Below are 22547 nucleotides of genomic sequence, written 5' to 3'. Positions count from 1 at the left end.
TATCACTGTGTGAGATCTTGCCCCAGAAGAACAGAGAAATCCTGAGGGCGAGGTCTGATGTCAGGGGAGAACAAGCCAGTCTTTGTCAGGCCCTTCAAGGAGGAGGCCCGGCCAGGGCTCTCGGGCCGCACACAGAGGGGCCTGTGCTCGCTCTGCCGGGAGCAGAGGGGCCCTGCTCCATCCTGTGCGATGGGGGCCCTTTGCTGGCGTATCCTGAGCCCTCTTCCTCGACTGACACCGGAGCTGGGCAAAGGGGATGGATCTCCACCTGGGGGCCCCAGGCATTTCACACCAGAAAGGCTTCAAGCAGAGCCTACCGCCCATACCAACACCAGAAAACCACTCTCAAGAATTCCACCCTCCTTAGCTCTTCCCCCAGTCTCCCACTCAGAATGGAACCCCTCCCTAATCATCCTTAGTCAACTCCTCCCTCCTTCTCTCAACCCACTGTCCAGCCCTCGGCTCAGGCCTCCGTCTCCCCCCCTTCACTCCAGGCCCCCCCCACCTTCACTCCAGGCCCCCAGCTCCTCTGAGGAGCCGCCTGGCTCAGGGAACTCTCCAGCCTCAGGTCTCCTACAAGGCTTCACTTGTCCCAATGGCAAAGAAGGAGTGATGTCTCACTGTGTTTATCATGTTGCCGACTCCGGCTTTGAAATGCCATCATCTAGGACGAGATCTGCACCCAGGAGATGCTTAATAAACAGCCAGTAAACGATTGAACCCACAGCACAGCCCAGAAACGGAATAGAATATTCGATTCTAGAGGCTTTAGATCAAAATAAAATGGGCGAACACTCACTGAGCCCTGACTATAGGCCAGGTACCACTCTGCACCCTTACGTGCATGAACTCACATCCCTGATCACAGCAGCCTCGTGTGGCAGGTCCTGTGGGCTCTCGTTCTGCAGATGAGGACAAGCTGGATGAGACGTCCGGTCAGCCCAAGCTCACCAGCTGGAAGCAGCAGAGGAGGGTCCCAGCCCGGGCTGTCCAGCTGCAGTCTGTGCTACTAACCACGGCAGGACACAGCATCTCACAACTACCCCAGTGAAAGCAAATCTCACCCAAAGCCCACTCTGATGTACACCATGCCATGTGGCCTCCCTTAGAACTAGGGACATGGGCCTTTGCAAATGTCATCACATGTCCAGCTCCTTGTATCCACGTTATGGTAACTGAAGAAAATTGGTAGATTGCCGTTGCCCTACTTGCTTGGCTAGCAGCCAGGTCAGGGCGGAAAGAGCTGACACGTGGGGAAAGGGGTCCTGCGGGGCACTGATGGCCAAGCCTGCGGTCACATGAACGATTCTGCAGGACTCTTCTCTCTGCCAGTGTGCAGCGTGCTCCTGACCCCCGGCTTCCTTCCTGCTCTCCAGGTCAGGTGCAGTCTCCCTCCTGGGACTCCTGGACTGGCAGCTTACAGGTCCCCAAGAGAGAAAGGAAGCTTGCCATCAGGGCGGAGCCCAACACTCCAAGCTGATTCTCCTCTTTTCCAACCCTTCTCTGGGTTGGAAGACAGAGCTGCAAGGAGGCCGGAGGGCTGGAAGAGGGGATTGAACAAGGGCAGCAGCTACACCGGGGGCTCCCAGCAGAAGGCTGGGAGGATGAGGTACAGCCGAGCCATCCTTTTACTCTGTACTGGCTCAGCTGTTCTGTTTCCAGGGCTGGTGGAGGCCCGGCCGTCCATGAGGAGGTGAGGGCCTTGGTTTCTCACCTTTGAGAGCTTCCTGGTGGTGATGATGCAAATTCGAGTCCTACACTGGGGTCCCCCGGCACGACGTGGGGAGTCAGCAGGATTCAAGGACTCTCCTTGGGGACGAGTTCAGAAGTGGAAGTTGGACGATCAAGCCCAACACCCTCCTAGCGATGACGGGAAGGGAAGGGGTGTCCAAGGTCAAAGGTGAGTCAGTGCCAGGCCTGGACTAGAACCCAAGTTAACCCTGATGCCTGTCATTCCATCCCTCCCTCCCTGCCTTCCTTCTTTCCTCCCTTCTCCCTCCCCTGCAGGCCGAGCTATAGAGTGCTTGCCAGCGCTGGAGGGATCCACAGAGCATCTCCGGACACGTGCATCCCTGACTCTGGTGAGTTGCCACTGGCCCTCCCAGCTCTGCAGTTTGAAGCCCTAGTTGAGGGACCCTTCCAAGGGCAAGTCTTAGTTGTAGAATCTCCTCCTTGGTTTACTGGAAGCTTCACCCATTCATAGATAGGGGGATGCATGGCATATACAGTGGAAGAGGGACAGTTAGAAGAGGGTTTGAATCCTGACCACCTAATAGCTGTGGGCCTTGGGCAAGATGCTTCGTCATTCTGAGCTGCAGGCTCCTCTTCTGTAGCTGACACCAAGACTCCCTTCTGCTGTGCCTGTGAGCATCCAATGCCATGGCCTTTAGAGACTCTGGCACATCTGGGGATGTGTGCAGGTCAGCAAGGTCAGTTCTAAACCACACATCCATCTCCAACCAGCAAGTGTGACTGGAGGTCATGGGCACCAGGCTCTGTGCTAGGTTAGAATAAATTCTATATAATATAAATGGGCATATACATGTATATACGCACTTACACATATATCACACACATATACACATGAGAATGTGCACATACATAACACACACACACACACACACACATATATATATACACACACACCTATATATTTTTTTTCTAAGAGAAAGGTAGAAGGACAGATACAGTTTTAAAAATCTCTTGTAGTTTTCATTGCGAAGAAGCAGACCCAGGTCTCTGTAAAGTTGAATTTTGCCACCAGACAGCTATGCTGTTCAATCAGTGTTTCTGGATGATGGAAATGGATTCCTCCTTCTCCTTGTTCTACTTCTTTTCTGGCCCCCCAACCCTTATCCTATTCTGCTCACTAACACCTCCACAGCGTCGGAGAAGAGATGAACTCAAATTAGTCAATTTCATTATTTTCAGTCACCGCTGGGAACGAGGTGGGAGGATGGCGACTGGCGGAGTTTTAAAAGGAGAGCTGAGGCATTATCTGTGCATGACGATGCCTCTGGCTATTTCCTCCCCACCACCATCACAGAGAACTGAGTTGATGACAGTGTTGTTCTGTACTCTCTCCCAGATCCCAACTCCTACTCATCCTTTAGTGCCCAGCTCACATGGCCCCTGTTGGAAGCCTTCCCTGACTTGCCTGGGCAGAGGGCAGGCTCCCTCTCTGCACCCACATCACTTTGTTCATGCCGGGGCTCTTGCCCACCACCTGCTCCCATGACTGTTGGCTCCTCTGTCTTCGTCATGAGCTTATGAACTCCTCGAGGGGCTGACTGGGCTTGATTTGTCTTGATGCTTCCAGGCCTAGCACAGTGTCTGGGGCACGGTGAGGGCTCAGGTATTATCTGTTTAATGAATGTGCACATTTTAAAGAGAACACTCTTATTTTAGTGTTCAGCAGAGAGAGGGTTTCAGAAATGCGTATCTGTTTTCTGACCAGAAAAAAACAGATCAAGATCTAAATGCCATCATTTCTACTAGAATAGCATGGACTGCTGCCAGCCACTTTCTCTCATCAGAAAAAAGGCTCCTGTTCTGACCATTCACCAGCAATTTGTGCAACAAGTTGTACATGAAGTGCTGTCAGCACTTACCACCCCCCAGGGCCCTGGGGCGGAAAGGCCACGTATCTACCCTCACAACCTCCCATCCGGCTGATCTGTGTGAACCCATTGTACAGCTGAGGAAACTGTTATCTTATAACATTACAGGGAGCAGATATAAAATATGCACTTTAGAGAACAGGGGGTCAAATAAAATTCGGCCCTTCGCTTTGTAAGACTGCAAGTGCCATCCATCTTTGCTTAAAGCTCTCTTACCAGCTCTGAGCTGTCCTCAGAATGGACTCAACTCTCTCAGCTCGACACTCAAGGTCCCTGGTTAATCCTCCCGGCTTCCGTCTCTGAGTGAGTCCCTCTCTGACTCACCTCACCTCACCTGCACAGCCACAGCGAGTCCCTCCAAGAGGCAGCCCTCGTGCATGCTTCTCCTCTACCTGGAGACCTTCCCTGAAGTTTCTCACCCTCCCCGATATTCACCTAGCAGACCACCCCTCATCTCTAGGATGGAGTGGAGACAGCGTGTCCCCAGGAAGCTTCTCCGGCTCTGCCCCTCACTCTGCTCACATGCTTCCAAGGACGGGGAGCTCACTACCTCAAGCGCCCCACCTCTTGGTCCCTCACACCCACTCTGATCAGAACACTGATAACTGGGGTGCTGTCTAGTCACTAGCAGGCCTCCTAGTGAAACCATAAACAACTTGAGGGCAGGAGCTGAATCTCAGCATCCTTTTCCCTGGTGTCTAGCACTGGCGCTGATACAGAATAGGCACTCACATGTTTGTTGAATGGATTGGTCCTCCCTCTACCCAGAAGGCCAGACTTGGCAATAGTCTAGGTGGATGAATTCCAAGAGAACTCGTACCAGTGACCTGTGGGAGGTCCCAGGGGAAATTCCTACTCTAGCAAATTGGTATCACAATGACCAAATTAGGACAACTGCTCACTGGGACCTGATTTATCCATGCATCTTCTCCAAGCAGCCTTGAACCAGTGCCGGGCCACGGGCTCCTAAGACAGGGTGGCCAAGTCTCATTTACCTCCAGAGTGTCGGTACCCAGTATCCAATACGGGTTTTGGAATGAATGGCAAATACTCTACTGGTCAAGAACATCCATCTTTATTTCTATTTCAGGATGTTTTAGGGATGAAGCCTTTGAGACTCTCTGGGGAAGAGGGAGGAAGGGTACAGGATTCTCTGGAAAAGCCAACCAGAACACACAAGCCCAAGTCTTCACGGTGGCTCATGAGGCCTGCACCATCTGACCACTTCTCTCTGTCCTCACCTCCTTCCACTGTCCCTCGTTCCTTCCGCTCCAATCCTCTTGCAGTTCCTTGAAGCCCAAGAACATTCCCACCTGAGAGCCTTTGTTCCCTTTTTCCTTCAAGCCTCCCTCCCTCGCTTTGTTCGGGTCCTGCTCCAATGACACCCAATCAGGGGGGCCTTCCCTGGTATCCTGCCTAAAACAGCAATGCCTGTTCCCCCGACTTCCTCTCACTCTGACTTGGCTTTATTATCATTATTTCTGCTTTATTTTTTCCATAACACTTAATACTACCTGGTATAATATATGCTTATTTATTTATTGACACTCCCCTGATCCCACTAGAATGCAAGCTTGAAGAGAACAGGAATTTTGTTTGTTTTTTGCTTTGTTTTGTTTCGTGTGGATCCCTAACACCAAGAATACCCCTGCTGCGTGGGACATGATCCATACAGATTTGTGGAATGCACGGATGGCTGGATAAATGAATGCCCCACAAGAGCTAACAGTCCACAGTCAAGGAAGACAGCCAGTGCTGTGGGCCTGGACGAACACGTGCTTGAAACCTAACTGTCTCGCTGAGGGGCCAGGACACCTGCTCCCGAGTCAGCTGGCTCCAACTGTGAGGACATTCCTCTGGGTCTTGGAAGTACACTGGTTTGAAGTGAAAAGGCTGCTGGGGGTGAGTTAGTTTTCAGCTACTATCCGATGGGACAAAGGATGGACTCAACAGGCCGGGAGGGTGGTGAGACCTGAGGTTGGATGTAACAGGGCAAACCTTCAAATGGCCGAACCACAGAGGGCGATCTGGCCAAGGCGAGGTGAGGGCGGGCCGCTATTGAAGAGGAACTCTGAAATCAAGATTAACAGCTCTGGGCTTCCCTGGTGGCGCAGTGGTTGAGAGTCCGCCTGCCGATGCAGGGGACACGGGTTCGTGCCCCGGTCCGGGAAGATCCCACATGCCGTGGAGCGGCTGGGCCCGTGAGCCATGGCCGCTGAGCCTGCGCGTCCGGAGCCTGTGCTCTGCAACGGGAGAGGCCACAACGGTGAGAGGCCCGCGTACCAAAAAAAAAAAAAAAAAGCTCTTCTCCTTCCTCTGAAGTATGCTACAGCTCAGGGACCCCTCTGGAGAAAGAAACCATAAGAGGAAGAAAGGAAGGGAGCACAAGATAAATCTGTTCCCCTCAAGAATGAGAATCTGGTCTAAGGACCAAGTCTGGGATAAAATAATCCCAGGAACTCAGAATTGGAAAATACCTGAGAAATCACCTGGTCTTACCTTCTCAGCTTTATGAAATGCTTCTGGTTTTAGTTTTGAGGGAAAATCAGGACATCTAAATGCAAAGGAAGAGCTTTAGGAGAGGAGAGCAGGTCACAGCAGCAACTGCTGAAAGAGTAACAGGTGTGAGCTCATCTCAGTGTACTGTCACTTCCTTCGTGACTCCTGACCTTGGATGTGTGGGTGCCCTGGACCAGCTTAGAGGAGATGTGCTAATACAACAAAGTCCAAGGAGCTGAAATCAGCAGATCTTGAGTCATTGGAGAGGGATGTCAGCCCATGTCAGGTCCAAGTTCAATGATGAAGTTCAAGTAGGTGTGGCCCTCTCCTTCCAGATAAGAAGAAAAGTACCCATAACTGGGAGAAGGTGAAAGAGGGAGAGAACCAACGTGCTGGCGGTGAGGGAAGAGGGCAAGGGGAGTGGTGATCTGAGGCTGGTGCACCGCAGTGCCGAATTTACCTCTAAATTCAACTGCATTTACCTCTAAAAACGTTACAGTGAGATGCCAGCCAGACTTCCGGCATGAGACCTAAATTCCATGCCAGGTGGGCTACTTCTCTCCCTGCTGTTCTCAGTCTGGATGGCCGGAAAGAAGCCCTCAGATGCATTCTGCAGGGACAAAGCGACCTCCAGCAACAACTCTAATCTGCTCTCCCCCTGCATGTAGTTCCAAGCGACTGTTTCCTGCCTAAACACTAAAAAGACTCAAGATAGCAACAGCTCCCACTCAGAAGGCAGTTATAGAACCCAGGGACATTTAAGCACTTCAAAATTACAGCTACTTTGAAGTGCACATCAATTCTTCATTATGTCCTTGTTTTTTTTTTGCTTTTCGGTTTTTTTCCTTGTACATGTATGTGGTGTTAGGAAGCATGGCTTCCAATCAGAGATGACAAATCTGGTGGAAGGACCATCCTCAATACTTGCAGGTATCCTGTAAGCCTGCATATCGCAGATTCTCTGCACTACAATGCTGGTCATCACCGTGCTGCTGGCCATGAGCAGAGACAGTTGATTCTTACCTGGAGATCTCCCTTGTGACTCAGATTCACCAATCCAGGCTGATGGAACGAACCAGATGAGCAGCTGTTTGGCCAAGACAAGTCTGGCTCCCTAAATCAGGGCTGTGGTCCTCCAGAGTCCTGTGGTTTCTCTGTCCTTGGTGAGGGATAACCTGCAGAAAGGGAATGCAAGTGACGTTACTAAGGAGAGGCCGTTTCCTCTTCTCCTCTCATCATAACACGTTCTTTTAAGGAGAGCAGAGAGAATCCCAGAATCACAGATTCCTAGGGCTGGAAGAAATGCAATAACCTTGTCTAATGCTTCTGTAGTTGGGGAAACTGAGGCTCAGAGAAGAAAAGAGCTTCACTCAGCCGCTTGGGATGAGATTCCAGATTAGAATGTGTCTCTGACTCTCTGGTCTCTGGAATTTTTTAAAAAAGCAGCCACGTGATTGGGCTGGCTTCTCAAACAAGTGGTCACTGACCCTGAAGAGAAGTCTTTTCTTTTATTTAACGGATGTTCAAGACGAGAGGTGGCACTTTTCTCCACATTGCTGTTTCTGTAGTTTTACTCCTGGGAGCTAACTGAGTAAAACAGTCCACCTCAGGCATGGGGTTGGGACGATTCTCCCTTTTTCTCATTAGAAAAATATTGTTACGGAATAGTGGGACCTGTGGGCACAGCAGTGGGTGGACTTGGTTTTTTAATGATAGACGTATGTGCACCCAGCCTCTAGGTCTCCTGGTCTCTCTCTGTCTCTGTCTCTATCTCTCTGTCTCTTTCTGTCTGTCTGTCTCTCTCTCCATGTTTCACGAAAACACAGGAACAGACATGGATTTTCCTCCCATGAGTATCATTTATTATGTGATTTTTCTTGTTTTTTTTATTAAAGTCTAGTTGATTTACAATATTGTATTACTTTCTGGTGTACAGCAAAGTGATTCAGTTATACATGCACACACACACACATATATGTTCTTTTTCAGATTCTTTTCCATTATGGTTTATTACAGGATATTGAATACAGTTCCCTGTGCTACACAGTAGGACCTTGTTGTTTTATTATGTGATTTTTCTGAACACCAAACATTTGAACAGCCACTCCTCTGGGCCGAAAACCAAAACCAAAGAAGGGATCTCACATTTGTTAAGCAAATAATATCTAACAGGCACATCAGGTGAACCTTACATTTTCCTAATTTGTCCTCAAAAATTCTGCTAAAGGTACCAGGAACTCCATTTTTCCAAAGGGTTAGGGAACCGAGCTAGAGAGAACTAGAGTGCCCTGAAGAGTCATAAAGAGAGTTCGGTGCAGAACCAGGCATGAACTCATATCTAACTCCCAAATCGATGTTTTGTCCATCTTAACTGGACTAGAGCTATTAGGCCAAAACACTAGTTGTCTTATTTTTCCAGTGTGTTAGCTGGAAGGCAGGAGAAAGTTCTTTGGCAGGTGTTAACGTTGCAAGGACGTGAAGGGTTATTCTCGTTAGATTCTCATTCAGACAGGAGGCTCTAAAGGCCCTGGCTTCCTGTATGCTGCCAGCCAGGGCTCATGTGCCCCAGAGAAGCCAGGCCGGCCCTGGCTCTGAGCAACCAGAGGGCCCATCAGGAAATCGTGATGATCAACGCTCGGTCTCTGTTCCTGTTCTGGGACAGGGCTGGAGAGATGGGGTGGGGATGGAGAAAAGAGGAAGAGAAAACAGGAAGTTGGGGGGAAGGGAAGGAAATGATAGAGAAAACACAGTGACTTTAGCCTGATGAGAAAGTGATTTCTGAGCCCTGCATTTTGGGAAACCAGGTCACAGTGGTAGTGGCGGAGAGGAGTTTGTTTCCTCTGAATTTGGGGTTGTGCCTGTGAATTCCCATCAGAGCACAGCCTGAGGAAAAGGGTGCCTGCCACAGGTGCTGTTTCCCAGGGGCACCTGAGTGTAGATACTGGAGAAGGTGAATTTCTAAAAACGAATCCCCAGGTGAGACCACCTCTCTGACCTCTTGGCTGGAGCTGAGGCCAGATGAGTCATAGAAGGACCTGGAAAAAGAAAAGCTTTCGAGGTGATCAGGCATCAGGGGCGCTATCCCATCCCCACCACTTTCCTTCTCAAATGCCCTCAAAATTATAACCCATTTTCAGTGTATTTGATTAGGACTTGATTCCCCCAGTGGGCCAGGAAGAATCCCGCTTTCTTCTACCGCAAAACTAAGAGGGTCAGGCCAGCAGAACGATGAGTCTCCTCCAGGCCATGACTCTAATAAGATACTTCCAGAATCTTTCCCTACCATTTTGTCCACTCTACTTAATTATAGACACTACAAAAGTTCCCCAGCTCCCCATGCTCATCACGAAGGCTGGCAGTCACCTGGTAAGCTGAACAACCACACAAATAGACAACCCTAAAAATAATCCAATCACACTGTAACACAAATACTAATAATACTCTACAGTTTCCCAATGGGTGCTAGCAGGTGGGCAGGGGACACAGAGCCCCCTAACAGGCAAGCCCTCAGATACCAATTCCACCCACTCCAGTGGTTTCCCAGACTGGCTGTGCAACTGGAGAAGCTACAAAGCAAAAAGTACCATCCCAACCTGGAGTAGGGGCCAAGCTTCTGGAGAGTTTTGTGTCACCAACTGGCTCTGGTCCACGGACCAGCATTTAGATACTTTGGATCCGAACCCAGCCCTCACCAGGTCCCACCTCCTGCCATCTTACTGATTCAATCACGGAGACCCTACCATGGAGGAGCTCGCTCCAGGGATCTGTCCTTGACTCTCTAAACTACTCCCCCCACCATCCAAATAAACACAGAGCAATAAAAAGTAAGCCTATCCTTGAGAGGATTCCAAGCTTTTTGAAGAGATGGCTGGTGGTTTCCTGTGTGAGTCACTCACAGGCCAGAGGTCCCTCAGGGAGGACAGAGATCGAGTAGGGAAAGACACTTACAACCCCCGTCTAGGTCCCCACCAGAAGCCCAACCTCACACAACATCCACAAGTCCGCTTCCGTCGCCAGTGGTTATGAATGACCAGAGATGCTGCCAGCGTCCCTCTGCTTCGTGAAGGAGACTGACACCACCTGGGACCGTCAGGAGGTGCACACCTGGCAGCCAGAAACACTTTTCAGCTTCTTCTCTTCTTTGGTCATTTTAAGAGAGGGACAAAGCATGGGGTCGTTAGCACATTTTAAAAATGGGGAAGCTGAAATCTAGAGACATAAAATGACTTCTCCCAGGTCACACAACAGAACCGAAACTAGAACAGCCTGCTGCTAACCTCCAGTCCAGTGACCTGTGACCTTACCACTACCTCCTGTGCTCCCCTTACCCCCCACGCCCCCATTCACAGCTGACAACAGCTGTGTGTCTTCCGCTTTTGCATGGTTCTGGAAGTGACAGGGCTGGGCGAGGGGCAAACTGAGAGAGGGCGATGCAAACAGATGGTGAGGGGACTGGAGGGCCTGGAAGACCACCCTCCTGCCCTCCAGGCTGAGCAGACACGGAATCTAAAGCCCGGGTGGGAGCCTGCTTGTTCAAGCCCCAAGTTAACCAGCAGCGGAGCCTATCCCGAGTCAAGGAACCTCATTATGGCCTCTCCCACAGGACCAGGAGCCCTGGCCAATGAGAAGAATTACAAACGGGTAGGTTTTTTGTTCGTTTGTTTGTTTTTTAATATCTTTATTAGAGTATAATTGCTTTACAATGGTGTGTTAGTTTCTGCTTCATAACAAAGTGAATCGGCTATACATATAAATACATCCCCATATCTCCTCCCTCTTACGTCTCCCTCCCACCCACCCTATCCCACCCCTCTAGGTGGACACAAAGCACCGAGCTGATCTCCCTGTGCTATGCGGCTGCTTCCCACTAGCTATCTATTTTACATTTGGTAGTGTATATATGTCCATGCCGCTCTCTCGCTTCGTCCCAGCTTACCCTTCCCCCTCCCCGTGTCCTCAAGTCCATTCTCTATGTCTGCGTCTTTATTCCTGCCCTGCCCCAAGGCTCTTCAGAACCATCTTTTTTTTTTTTAGATTCCATATACGTGTGTTAGCATACGGTATTTGTTTTTCTCTTCTGACTTACTTCACTCTGTATGACAGACTCTAGGTCCATCCACCTCAGTACAAATAACTCAATTTTGTTTCTTTTTATGGCTGAGTAATATTCCATTGTATATATGTGCCACATCTTCTTTATCCATTCATCTGTCGATGGACACTTAGGTTGCTTCCATGTCCTGGCTATTGTAAATAGAGCCGCAGTGAACATTGTGGTACATGACTCTTCTTGAATTATGGTTTTCTCAGGGTATATGCCCAGTAGTGGGATTGCTGGGTCAGATGGTAGTTCTATTTTTATTTTTCTAAGGACCCTCCATACTGCTCTCCATAGTGGCTGTATCAATTTACATTCCCACCAACAGTGGAAGAAGGTTCCCTTCTCTCCACACGCTCTCCAGCATTTATTGTTTGTATATTTTTTGATGATGGCCTTTCTGACCGGTGTGAGGTGATACCTCATTGTAGTTTTGATTTGCATTTCTCTAATGATTTAGTGATGTTAAGCATCCTTTCATGTGTTTGTTGGCCATCTGTATATCTTCTTTGGAGAAAAGTCTATTTAGGTCTTGTGCCCATTTTTGGATTGGGTTGTTTGTTTTCTTGATATTGAGCTGCATGAGCTGCTTATAAGTTTTGGAGATTAATCCTCTGTCAGTTGCTTCACTTGCAAATATTTTCTCCCATTCTTTTTATGGTTTCCTTTGCTGTGCAAAGCCTTTTAAGTTTCATTAGGTCCAATTTGTTTATTTTATTTTTTTATTTGCATTTCTCTAGGAGGTGGGTCAAAAAGGATCTTGCTGTGATTTATGTCATAGACTGTTCTGCCTATGTTCTCTCCTTTAAGAGTTTTATAGTGTCTGGCCTTACATTTAGGTCTTTAATCCATTTTAGTTTATTTTTGTGTATGGTGTCAGGGAGTGTTCTAATTTCATTCTTTTACATGTAGCTGTCCAGTTTTGCCAGCACAACTTATTGAAGAGGCTGTCTTTTCTCCATTGTATATTCTTGCCTCCTTAATCAAAAATAAGATGACCATATGTGCGTGGGTTTATCTCTGGGCTTTCTATCCTGTTCCATTGATCTATATTTCTGTTTTTGTGCCAGTACCATACTGTCTTGATTACTGTAGGTTTGTAGTATAGTCTGAAGTCTGGTAGCCTGATCCCTCCAGCTCTGTTTTTCTTTCTCAAGACTGATTTGGCTATTCGGGGTCTTTTGTGTTTCCATACAAGTTGTGAAATTTTTTGTTCTAGTTCTGTGAAAAATGCCATTGGTAGTTTAAAAGGGATTGCATTGAATCTGTAGATTGCTTTGGGTAGTATAGTCATTTTCACAATGTTGATTCTTCCAATCCAAGAACATGGTATATCTCACCATCTGTTTGTATCATCTTTAATTTCTTTCATCAGTATCTTACAGTTTTCTGCATACAGGTCTTTTTTCTCCTTAGGTAGGCTTATTCCTAGGTATTTTATTCTTTTGGTTGCAGTGGTAAATGGGAGTGTTTCCTTAATTTCTCTTTCAGAGTTTTCATCATTAGTGTATAGAAATGCAAGAGATTACTGTGCATTAATTTTGTATCCTGCTACTTTACCAACTTCATTGATTAGCTCTAGTAGTTTTCTGGTAGCATTTTTAGGATTCTCTATGTATAGTATCATGTCATCTGCAAACAGTGACAGCTTTACTTCTTTTCTGATTCAGATTCCTTTTATTTCTTTATCTTTTCTGATTGCTGTGGCTAAAACTTCCAAAACTATGTTGAGTAATAATGGTGAGAGTGGACAACCTTGTCTTGTTCCTGATCTTAGAGGAAATGGTTTCAGTTTTTCACCATTGAGAATGATGTTGGCTGTGGGTTTGTCATATATGGCCATCATTATGTTGAGGTAAGTTCCCTCTATGCCTACTTTCTGGAGGGTTTTTACCATAAATGGGTGTTGAATTTTGTAGAAAGCTTTTTCTGCATCTTTTGAGATGATCATATGGTTTTTCTCCTTCAATTTGTTAATATGGTTTATCACATTGATAGATTTGTGTATACTGAAGAATTGATGCATTCCTGGGATAAACCCACTTGATCATGGTGTATGATCCTTTTAATGTGCTGTTGGATTCTGTTTGCTAGTATTTTGTTGAGGATTTTTGCATCTATGTTCATCAGTGATATTGGCCTGTAGTTTTCTTTCTTTGTGACATCTTTGTCTGGTTTTGGTATCAGGGTGATGGTGGCCTCATAGAATGAGTTTGGGAGTGTTCCTTCCTCTGCTATAGTTTGGAAGAGTTTGAGAAGGATAGGTGTTAGCTCTTCTCTAAATGTTTGATAGGATTTGCCTGTGAAACCATCTGGTCCTGGGCTTTTGTTTGCGGAAGACTTTTAATCACAGCCTCAATTTCAGTGCTTGTGATTGGTTTGTTTATATTTTCTATTTCTTCCTGGTTCAGTCTCTGAAGGTTGTGGTTTTCTAAGAATTTGTCCATTTCTTCCTGGTTGTCCATTTTATTTGCATATAGTTGCTTGTAATAATCTCTCATGATCCTTTCTATTTCTGCATGTCAGTTGCTACTTCTCCTTTTTCATTTCTAATTCTATTGATCTGAGTCTTTTCTCTTTTTTTCTTGATGAGACTGGCTAATAGTTTATCAATTTTGTTTATCTTCTCAAAGAACCACCTTATACTTTTATTGATCTTTGCTATCGTTTCCTTCATTTCTTTTTCATTTACTTCTGATCTGATCTTTATGATTTCTTTCCTTCTGCTAACTTTGGCGTTTTTTTGTTCTTCTTTCTCTAATTGCTTTAGGTGTAAGGTCAGGTTGTTTATTTGAGATGTTTCTTGTTTCTTGAGGTAGGATTGTATTGCTATAATCTTCCCTCTTAGAACTGCTTTTCCTGCATCCCATAGGTTTTGGGTCGTTGTGTTTTCATTGTCATTTGTTTCTAGGTATTTTTTGATTTCCCCTTTGATTTCTTCAGTGATCTCTTGGTTACTTAGTAGTGTATTGTTTAGCCTCCATGTGTTTGTATTTTTTACAGATCTTTTCCTGTAATTGATATCTAGTCTCATAGCATCGTGGTCAGAAAAGATACTTGATACAATTTCAATTTTCTTAAATTTATCAAGGCTTGATTTGTGACCCAAGATATGATCTCTCCTGGAGAATGTTCCATGAGCACTTAAGAAGAAAGTGTCTGTTGTTTTTGAATGGAATTTCCTATAAATATCAATTAAGTCCATCTTGCTTAATGTATCATTTAAAGCCTGTGTTTCCAGGGCTTCCATGGTGGCACAGTGGTTGAGAGTCCACCTGCCGATGCAGGGGACAGGGGTTCGTGCCCCAGTCTGGGAGGATCTCACATGCCACAGAGCAGCTGGGCCCGTGAGCCATGGCTGCTGAGCCTGAGCGTCCGGAGCCTGTGCTCCGCAACAGGAGAGGCCACAACAGTGAGAGGCCCACGTACCGCAAAAAAAAAAAAAAAAAAAAAGCCTGTGTTTCCTTATTTACTTTCATTTTGGATGATCTATCCATTGGTGAAAGTGGGGTGTTAAAAATCCCCTACTATGATTGTGTTACTGTTGATTTCCCTTTTTATGGCTGTTAGCATTTGCGTTATGTATTGAGGTGCTCCTCTGGGTGCATAAATATTTACAATTGTTATATCTTCTTCTTGGATTGATCCCTTGATCATTATGTAGTGTCCTTGTCTCTTGTAATAGTCTTTATTTTAAAGTCTATTTTGTCTGATATGAGAATTGCTACTCCAGCTTTCTTCTGATTTCCATTTGCATGGAATATCTTTTTCCATCCCCTCTCTTTCAGTCTGTATGTGCCCCTAGGTCTGAAGTGGGTCTCTTGTAGACAGCATATTCATGGGTCTTCTTTTTGTATCCATTCAGCCAGTCTGTCTTTTGGTTGGAGCATTTAATCCTACCTTAAGGTAGTTATCAATATGTATGTTCCTATTACCATTTTCTTAATTGTTTTGAGTTTGTTATTGTAGGCCTTTTCCTTCTCTTGTGTTTCCTTTAGCTGTTGTTGTAAAGCTGGTTTGGTGGTGCTGAATTTTGTTAACTTTTGCTTGTCTGTAAAGGTTTTAATTTCTCCGTAGAATCTGAATGAGATCCTTGCTGGGTAAAGTAATATTGGCTGTAGGTTTTTTCCCTTTCATTACTTTAAATATGTCCTGCCACTCCCTTCTGTCTTGCAGAATTTCTGCTGAAAGATCAGCAGTTAACATTATGGGGATTCCACTGTATGTTATTTGTTTTTTTTCCCTTGCTGCTTTTAATATTTTTTCTTTGTGTTTAAATTTTGATAGCTTGATTAATATATGTCTTGGTGTGTTTCTCCTTGGATTTATCCTGTATGGGACTCTCTGTGCTATCTGGACTTGATTGACTATTTCCTTTCCCATATTAGGGAAGTTTTCAACTATAATCTCTTCAAATATTTTCTCAGTCCCTTTCTTTTTCTATTCTTCTTCTGGGACCCTTATAATTCGAATGTTGGTGCATTTAATGTTGTTCCAGAGGTCTATAAGACTGTCCTCAGTTCTTTTCATTCTTTTTTCTTTATTCTGCTCTGCAGTAGTTATTTCCACTATTTTATCTTCCAGGTCACTTATCCGTTCTTCTGCTATTGATTCCTTATAGAGAACTTTTAATTTCATTTATTGTGTTGTTCATCATTGTTTGTTTGCTCTTTATTTCTTCTAGGTCCTTGTTAAACGTTTCTTGTATTTTCTCTATTCTATTTCCAAGATTTTGGATCATCTTTACTATCATTACTCTGAATTCTTTTTCAGGTAGACTGCCTATTTCCTCTTCATTTGTTTGGTCTAGCGGGTTTTTACCTTGCTCCTTCATCTGCTGTGTACTTCTCTGTCTTCTCATTTTGCTTTACTTACTGTGTTTGGGGTCTTCTTTTTGCAGGCTGCAGGTTCATAGTTCCCATTGTTTTTGGTGTCTGCCCCCAGTGGCTAAGGTTGGTTCAGTGGGTTGTGTAGGCTTCCTGGTGGAGGGGACTGGTGCCTGTGTTCTGGTGGATGAAGCTGGATCTTGTCTTTCTGGTGGGCAGGGCCATGTCCGATGGTGTGTTTTGGGGTGTCTTTGACCTTATTATGATTTTGGGCAGCCTCTCTGCTAATGGGTGGGGTTGTGTTCCTGTCTTGCTAGTTGTTTGGCATAGGGTGTCCAGCACTGTAGCTTGCTGGTTGTTGAGTGGAGCTGGGTCTTAGCATTGAGATGGAGAGCTCTGGGAGAGCTTTCGCCATTTGAATATTACATGGGGCCAGGGGGTCTCTGGTGGACCAATGTCCTAACTTCGGCTCTCCCACCTCAGAGGCACAGGCCTGACACCTGGCTGGAGCACCAAGATCCCGTCAGCCACATGGCTCAGAAGAAAAGGGAGAAAAAAAGAAAGAACAAACAAATGAAAGAAAGATAGTAAGAGAGAGCGAGAGAGAGAGAGAAAGAGAGAGAGAGAGAGAGAAAGAAAGAAAGAAAATTTAAAAGTTGTTAAAATAAAAAATTTTAAAAAATTATTAAAAATAAAAAAATTTTAAAAGTAATAAAAAAAAAAGAAAGAAAGAAGATAACAACCAAACCAAAAAACAAATCCACCAATGATAACTAGCACTAAAAACTATACTAAAAAAAACCAAAAAGGGATAGACAGAACCCTAGGACAAATGGTAAAAGCAAAGCTATACAGACAAAACCACACAAAGAAGCATACGCATTCACACTCACAAAAAGAGAAAAAGGAAAAAAATATATATATCTTTTGGGAAGTTTGAAGTCTTCTGCCAGCACTCAATAGGTGTTCTGTAGGAGTTGTTCCACATATAGATGTATTTCTGATGTATTTGTGGGGAGGAAGGTGATCTCCACGTCTCAGTCCTCTACCATCTTGAAGGTCTCTCCCAAACGGGTAGGTTTTTAGATAACAAATATGACTCTTGTTCTTTAGGGACCTGTGGTGCATCAGGCATCATTTAATGCTGGACACCTGGTGACTCCCTGAAACCTCTCAGCAGCCATACTAGACAGACAGGCGTTATTCTTGCCCACTTTTACAGAGGAGGAAACTGAGGCACTTGCCCAAGGGATCTGGCTTTTGAGTGGCAGAGCCAAGATTTGAATTCCTGCAGTCTGGCTCCAGTTCCTGCTCTTAACCGCTATGTGGTTAACACTCCATCTCAAAGCAGTTACATTAAAAAAAAAAGAAAAAAGGAAAGAAAGGGAGAGTCATGCACAACAGTCAATCAGTGGAAAGAAACAGGGATAAAGGAAGGGCACTAGGAACAGATAACACCTTCATTCCAAAGGCAGAGGAAAGGAGGAAGCTCTCCAGGCGGGAAATATTGATTGAAAGGTGCTGAACAGGCAGGACCAGGATTCTGGCCCCCAGCCCTTTTTGGGTGGCAGCCCCCCGGTGTCAGCCAGCACCAGTAAATGACTTCCTGGCCTTGGTGCTGACACAGCATCACCCGTGGGAGGGGTAAGTGGAGTGAGCTGGGGAGGGGATGGAGGGAGGGCCCAAGATGGGAGAGTCATCAGGGTGGGTGGAAGGGATGATGTTTTGGGAACCCAGCTCCCATGTCACAGAGGGCGGGACCCACTGGGCAGGCTGGCTAGCAAGATCCTGCCGAGAGTCCCCACCTCAAACGGTGAGTGCACACACTCCCAGGGCCACCCGGTTCTGGGGATGCTGGGTGAGTTCAGCCTCACAGAGGCCCAGAGAGCAGGGCAGGACAGGGACCACCCCTCAGCATTTCACAGACGGGGAGACTAGAGCCGCAATAATAACAGTCATGACATCATCGGCGTCAGCATCATTATCACCAGCGTCATCGTCATGGCAACCACCATTTGTTGGAGGCTGTCATGCATCAGGAAATGAACTAGATGCTTTCCATGGGTTACTCAGTAAACATCAACTCTGTGAGGGCCGTAACATTATTCCTAATTCATAGTTGAGATAAGCTAAATAATATCCTAAAGGTCAAAAAGCTAGTTGGCTAGGAGGAAGCATTTGAACTGCTGTCTGACATTTTGGCCCATGGTGTCACCTCTAAGCCACATGTGCCGTGAAATGGTGACAGGCTCTGCCCATGACTGATGGTGCTAACAGCCAACTTCTGAGCTGTTAAAGCACACAGGTACAGGTCTTTAAACTTAACTATGTTATCCACACTCCAACTACACTAAGTGCACACACATGGTTACACACAATTAAGGTGACCGTGTGATTTACCATCCAAACCTGGGTACTCCTGAGAGTGAAAAGGGTCTATTACTAATGCTGCCGGGACAAGGCATAAACCAGGCCTGTCCCAGGCACACGAGGACATAGGGTCATCCTGCTATAACCCACAGTCCCGGGCTGAGTTCTTTTACGTCTCGCTGTGTTGGAGGGAAAATCTCCTGAACGATCCCCTGCTTTTCAATCCACCCAAACACTCCTTGGCAACAATTCACTCTCCCTCTGCTCGCCAGAACGTCTTCTAGGTCCACTGGACTGGCAGGCCTTACGCGAGCTGATCCTAAAGCAGGCATGCTATGGTTCGGGAAGCAAGGGTGTGACTAGTTTGGCGATATATTTTGAAAGGACTGCTGGGTGTCCTGTGCCCTTGCGCCCAGAACCTGAACGTGCAGCTATTCTGATCATCAGCCAGTCCCCCAATCCCGAGGGCCTGGTGGCTCCCCCATCTCCTGTGGCCTAAGGTAATGGGACGGGCAACCAGTGTGAGCTGGGCTGCCCGGCCCTCTGGAGAAACTGTCGTCCACTGACAGGACGCAAGACCCCGCTTCCTCGGGGGGCAGCACGCGGCTGGGACAGGTGGCCTGTCTCCATTCCCAGCAGGCACTGACCTCCCGCAGCCCTGGAGGGTGTGGGGCTGTAGCCCTCTGGCCAGGGATCTCCCCTTTGATCCCACAGGCCTGGGGAGGATGGAGGCTGCACTTAAAGATTGCTTTTTGTTTCTTAAGAATCTGCCTTTTTAAGAATCTCTGGTAGAGAGGAAAAAGAATCTGCTCTTCTTTTGAAACCAGGAAATCAGTCTTGAATCAGACTCACACATGAATACAAGTAAAGTGAAATGCTAACAAGAAAGCAACAGGCGTTCGTCCACTCTCTGAAGAGGCGTTTCCTGCATTTATTTAATCAGTGGCATCCCAGGACTTCTGGTCCTGCGATTTTCTGACAGCTCAGGGAAGCTTTGTGATGCTGGGGAGCCCAGACACCCCTGAAGGGGCTCAGGGCTCCGACCCTGCAATAACACAGCCTGCCACCCTTCTTTTGCATAGAAGATTTTGCCAGTGATAGTTTTTGGTAATGAGGAAGACCTCTTTTTTTTTTCCAAATTAGGCCACATTCACAGGTTGTTGGGGGTTAGGGCATGGACTTATCTTTTTGGGGACCACTATTCAACCCACTACTGCTGTCGTTATTATTGTTATTACTATTATTAATATTATTATGAATGCTATTCGGGGGACGCCTGAAACCTGGGGGTGGTAAGGCACCGCCACCCAGCAAGTAGGTGGAAAAGCCAGGACTAGAACATACTTCTCCCAACTGACTCCTGTGTCTTCTTCCTCAGCATGCGGCCTCTCAGGCTAGCGGCCCAGGGTGCGAAGGCAAGAACGGAGCAGGAAGCAGCCACAGACAGACAGTGAGTGAGCCTGGGCTCAGGCAATCCTAGACCGTCAGGGGGCAACAGAGGATGAGGGGGATGGGACCATCACAACTACAGGAGTGTCGCTTTTCTGGAGGGAAAAGGGCACAACTTGACAGGTTTGCGTGCGTGACCATCACAGGTGACACAAGCCTGGACGCCTTGATGTAGCACGAATGCTTTATGGTGGGTCAAGGAAACCGTGGTGTACGCTGAACTTGGCCTTGGCTGGGCTGTGTGACCTTTAGTCCCTCACTACTTCTCTCTGATCTTCAGATGCAAAGTCCGCTCAATGCAGACTTACAGCCCTATGCACCAGCAAGCCTCTTTGGGCTACTCTGAAGATCAAACGAGCCTTTGCTTCTACAGTACCATAGCTATTTATGTTCATGCATTATCTCTGCCATTGGATGGAAAGGTCCTTAAGAGGAGGGGCCCACCTCTTACTGATTTTCACAAGCTATTGTAATAGGCCCGAAGCCCTGCACAGATGACAAATACTGGTGGTTGAACTGGTACGAGTCAGCTCCCCTGAGGGCAGCGAACGGCTCAGTGTGGCTGGGGAGGGAGGGAGAGGCAGCAGAGATACAGCAGAAATAGGCTGGTGTCAGGCTATGGTGGACTTTCCCTGCGTCCATGCTTTTTGTGACATCAGACAGCAAGCTAGTCTATCAGATGCTTTTGTAAGTGTCAGTAGGAGGATGGGGCTGTGGAAAGAGCCTGGGGTCTCGCGCCCAACAGTCGTGAACTGTAACTTCTTGGAGCCTTGGCTGCCCTGTCTCTACGATGGGAACGATCACTCCCTTGCAGGCATCTGGGTCACCCAAGATTAAAAGTGACCAGTGCAGTACCTGGCACCTAACTGAACTTCAGCAAATACAACTGGCCCCCTAAATAAGTGGGACAAAACTGACTTGGGCTGTCAGAGTCAATGATTGTTATGGAAGTTCAAGGTCAGTGCTGCCTGGAAGTAACTAAGAAATGGTACCATGGCCATACTGCACTGAGCACAGCCTGAGAGGCAGTCTGGCTGGAGGGATTTGTTGGCCAAGTTCCCAAGGACTCTGGTGCACTCCAGCACCTCGTGCAAATAGTGGCGGCACTCATGCACCCCAAAGCCATGAGGGTCTCACACGGCAAATACCACCCAAGGACCACAAACCACCTGTGAACTCCCAGCAGCCCCTGGCCATCGGCTTGTGCTGGGTGTTAAGTGGCTTGCGTTGGGTGTTCTAGAGACCCTGCTCACGCCACAAGGCTCGGTGGGAGGCGAGGCACTGGAGGTCAAGAAGCAGGAGATCTGGGCTCCAGTTTCTGCTCCGACCCTAAATCTCTCTCAGACCCGGGGCACATCACTCACCGCCCCCTGTATCATGAATGAAATGGTCTTTGGAACTTAGGGCTCTCAACGTCTAGAACAGTCCTTCAGTGGAGCGTTTCTGGAAGAGCTCAGCCTGTGATATATACTGCCCTTTGAGAGAGTGATTTTCCGACAAGCCAGGCCTCTGCTAAAAGCACCGTGCAAGTGGAGGCCCTCCTGCAGACACCCCAGGTCAAATCCAGCAGGTTCTAGTTTTCACCCCACCGATTCCTGCTGTGCAACCTTGGGTGAGTCACTTTACCCCTCTGAGCCTCAACTTCCTCATGTGAGCCTCAGAGATAATGATACTTAGCTCATGCCACTTCCCAGCAAACTCTGTTTTCTAAAACATCACAGAAAGTACAAATCTCATTTCTCTCGGACGCGACAAGGCTAGTCAGCCTTTACCTTCCAGGACAGAGCCAGACACACCTTCACAAAGCAGCGATGGGAGAAAACAAGCGCCTTCCATTATTTGCAGTAAGAGGAGAGGGGCCCAGTCAACGTGGGGAAGAGCGACTGAGAACTACCTGTGGTGACAGCTGGCAGCCGGCTTATCTGCACTGATGACAAGACGAGGGTCACTCTGGCCCAGGCAGACAAACACTGGGGATCCTCAGACAATAGCACAGCTGCTCCGGTTCCTGGGCCCCCTGCTGCCAGGCAAATTAGGAGTCATTTGATCAACATTCATCGTCAAGATGCAAAGGGATTCTGCCTTTTCCAGTGGCACAGGGATGCAGGGGGCGAATGCACACGCACACCCCCATCAGGGTCCTGGGGTCCCTATACCTTGCGATGGGGAAAAGAGAAGTGGGAACTGCGGACAGAAAAATGCCTGGGATGAGATGCTCATAGAAACCGACTACAGGAAAATGCACTTTCTCTGCGAGACCCACTAACATCCAACAAAACCCATATTCCTTAGTGTTCAGGTCTCTCCACAAACACGTCCACACTGATTGAGAACCATCCTTATATAAGCTCTCAATTTAAGCCCAGTGTGGTTTACTGCAGCTTTGTGTTTTCTTGCCCTGTTCCGCAGCCTAGACTTACCCCTTCATATACCTCCATCCTTTCTACAATCCATCCAAGCAGCAGTGGCCTCACCTCCTCCATGAAGTCTTCTCTGTTACTCTTCTGATACCCAGTCCACACTGATACCCAGTCCACACTGACCTCTCTTTTGTCTGAACGCTCATAGCACTTTCTGTCTGCACCACTCAGCGTTTAGTGCCAGTGGGTTGCTTCATCACTTTTTGACTGGACTCTTCCATCAACCTCCTAACTGGCTTCATCCTGCCTGGGCTCTGTCCCCATG

At 47.2% G+C, this 22547-nt stretch overlaps 1 protein-coding gene across 1 annotated transcript in view; it reads right to left on the bottom strand.

The window, feature by feature from the left end:
* The window catches only part of CYRIA (CYFIP related Rac1 interactor A), a 106487-nt gene that overhangs the window by 51679 nt on the left and 32261 nt on the right, over positions 1-22547 (bottom strand). The window contains exon 2 of the mRNA XM_004274865.4: positions 7143-7294. The gene's annotated coding sequence lies outside the window, so the exon portion shown is untranslated. The remainder of the gene's footprint in view (positions 1-7142; positions 7295-22547) is intronic.

This window comes from Orcinus orca, chromosome 13, assembly GCF_937001465.1.
Source record: "Orcinus orca chromosome 13, mOrcOrc1.1, whole genome shotgun sequence".
NCBI classification, from domain to species: Eukaryota; Metazoa; Chordata; class Mammalia; order Artiodactyla; family Delphinidae; genus Orcinus; species Orcinus orca.
The sequence above is the reverse complement of the archived record's forward strand: the minus strand, read 5'-3'. Positions and strand labels throughout refer to the sequence as shown.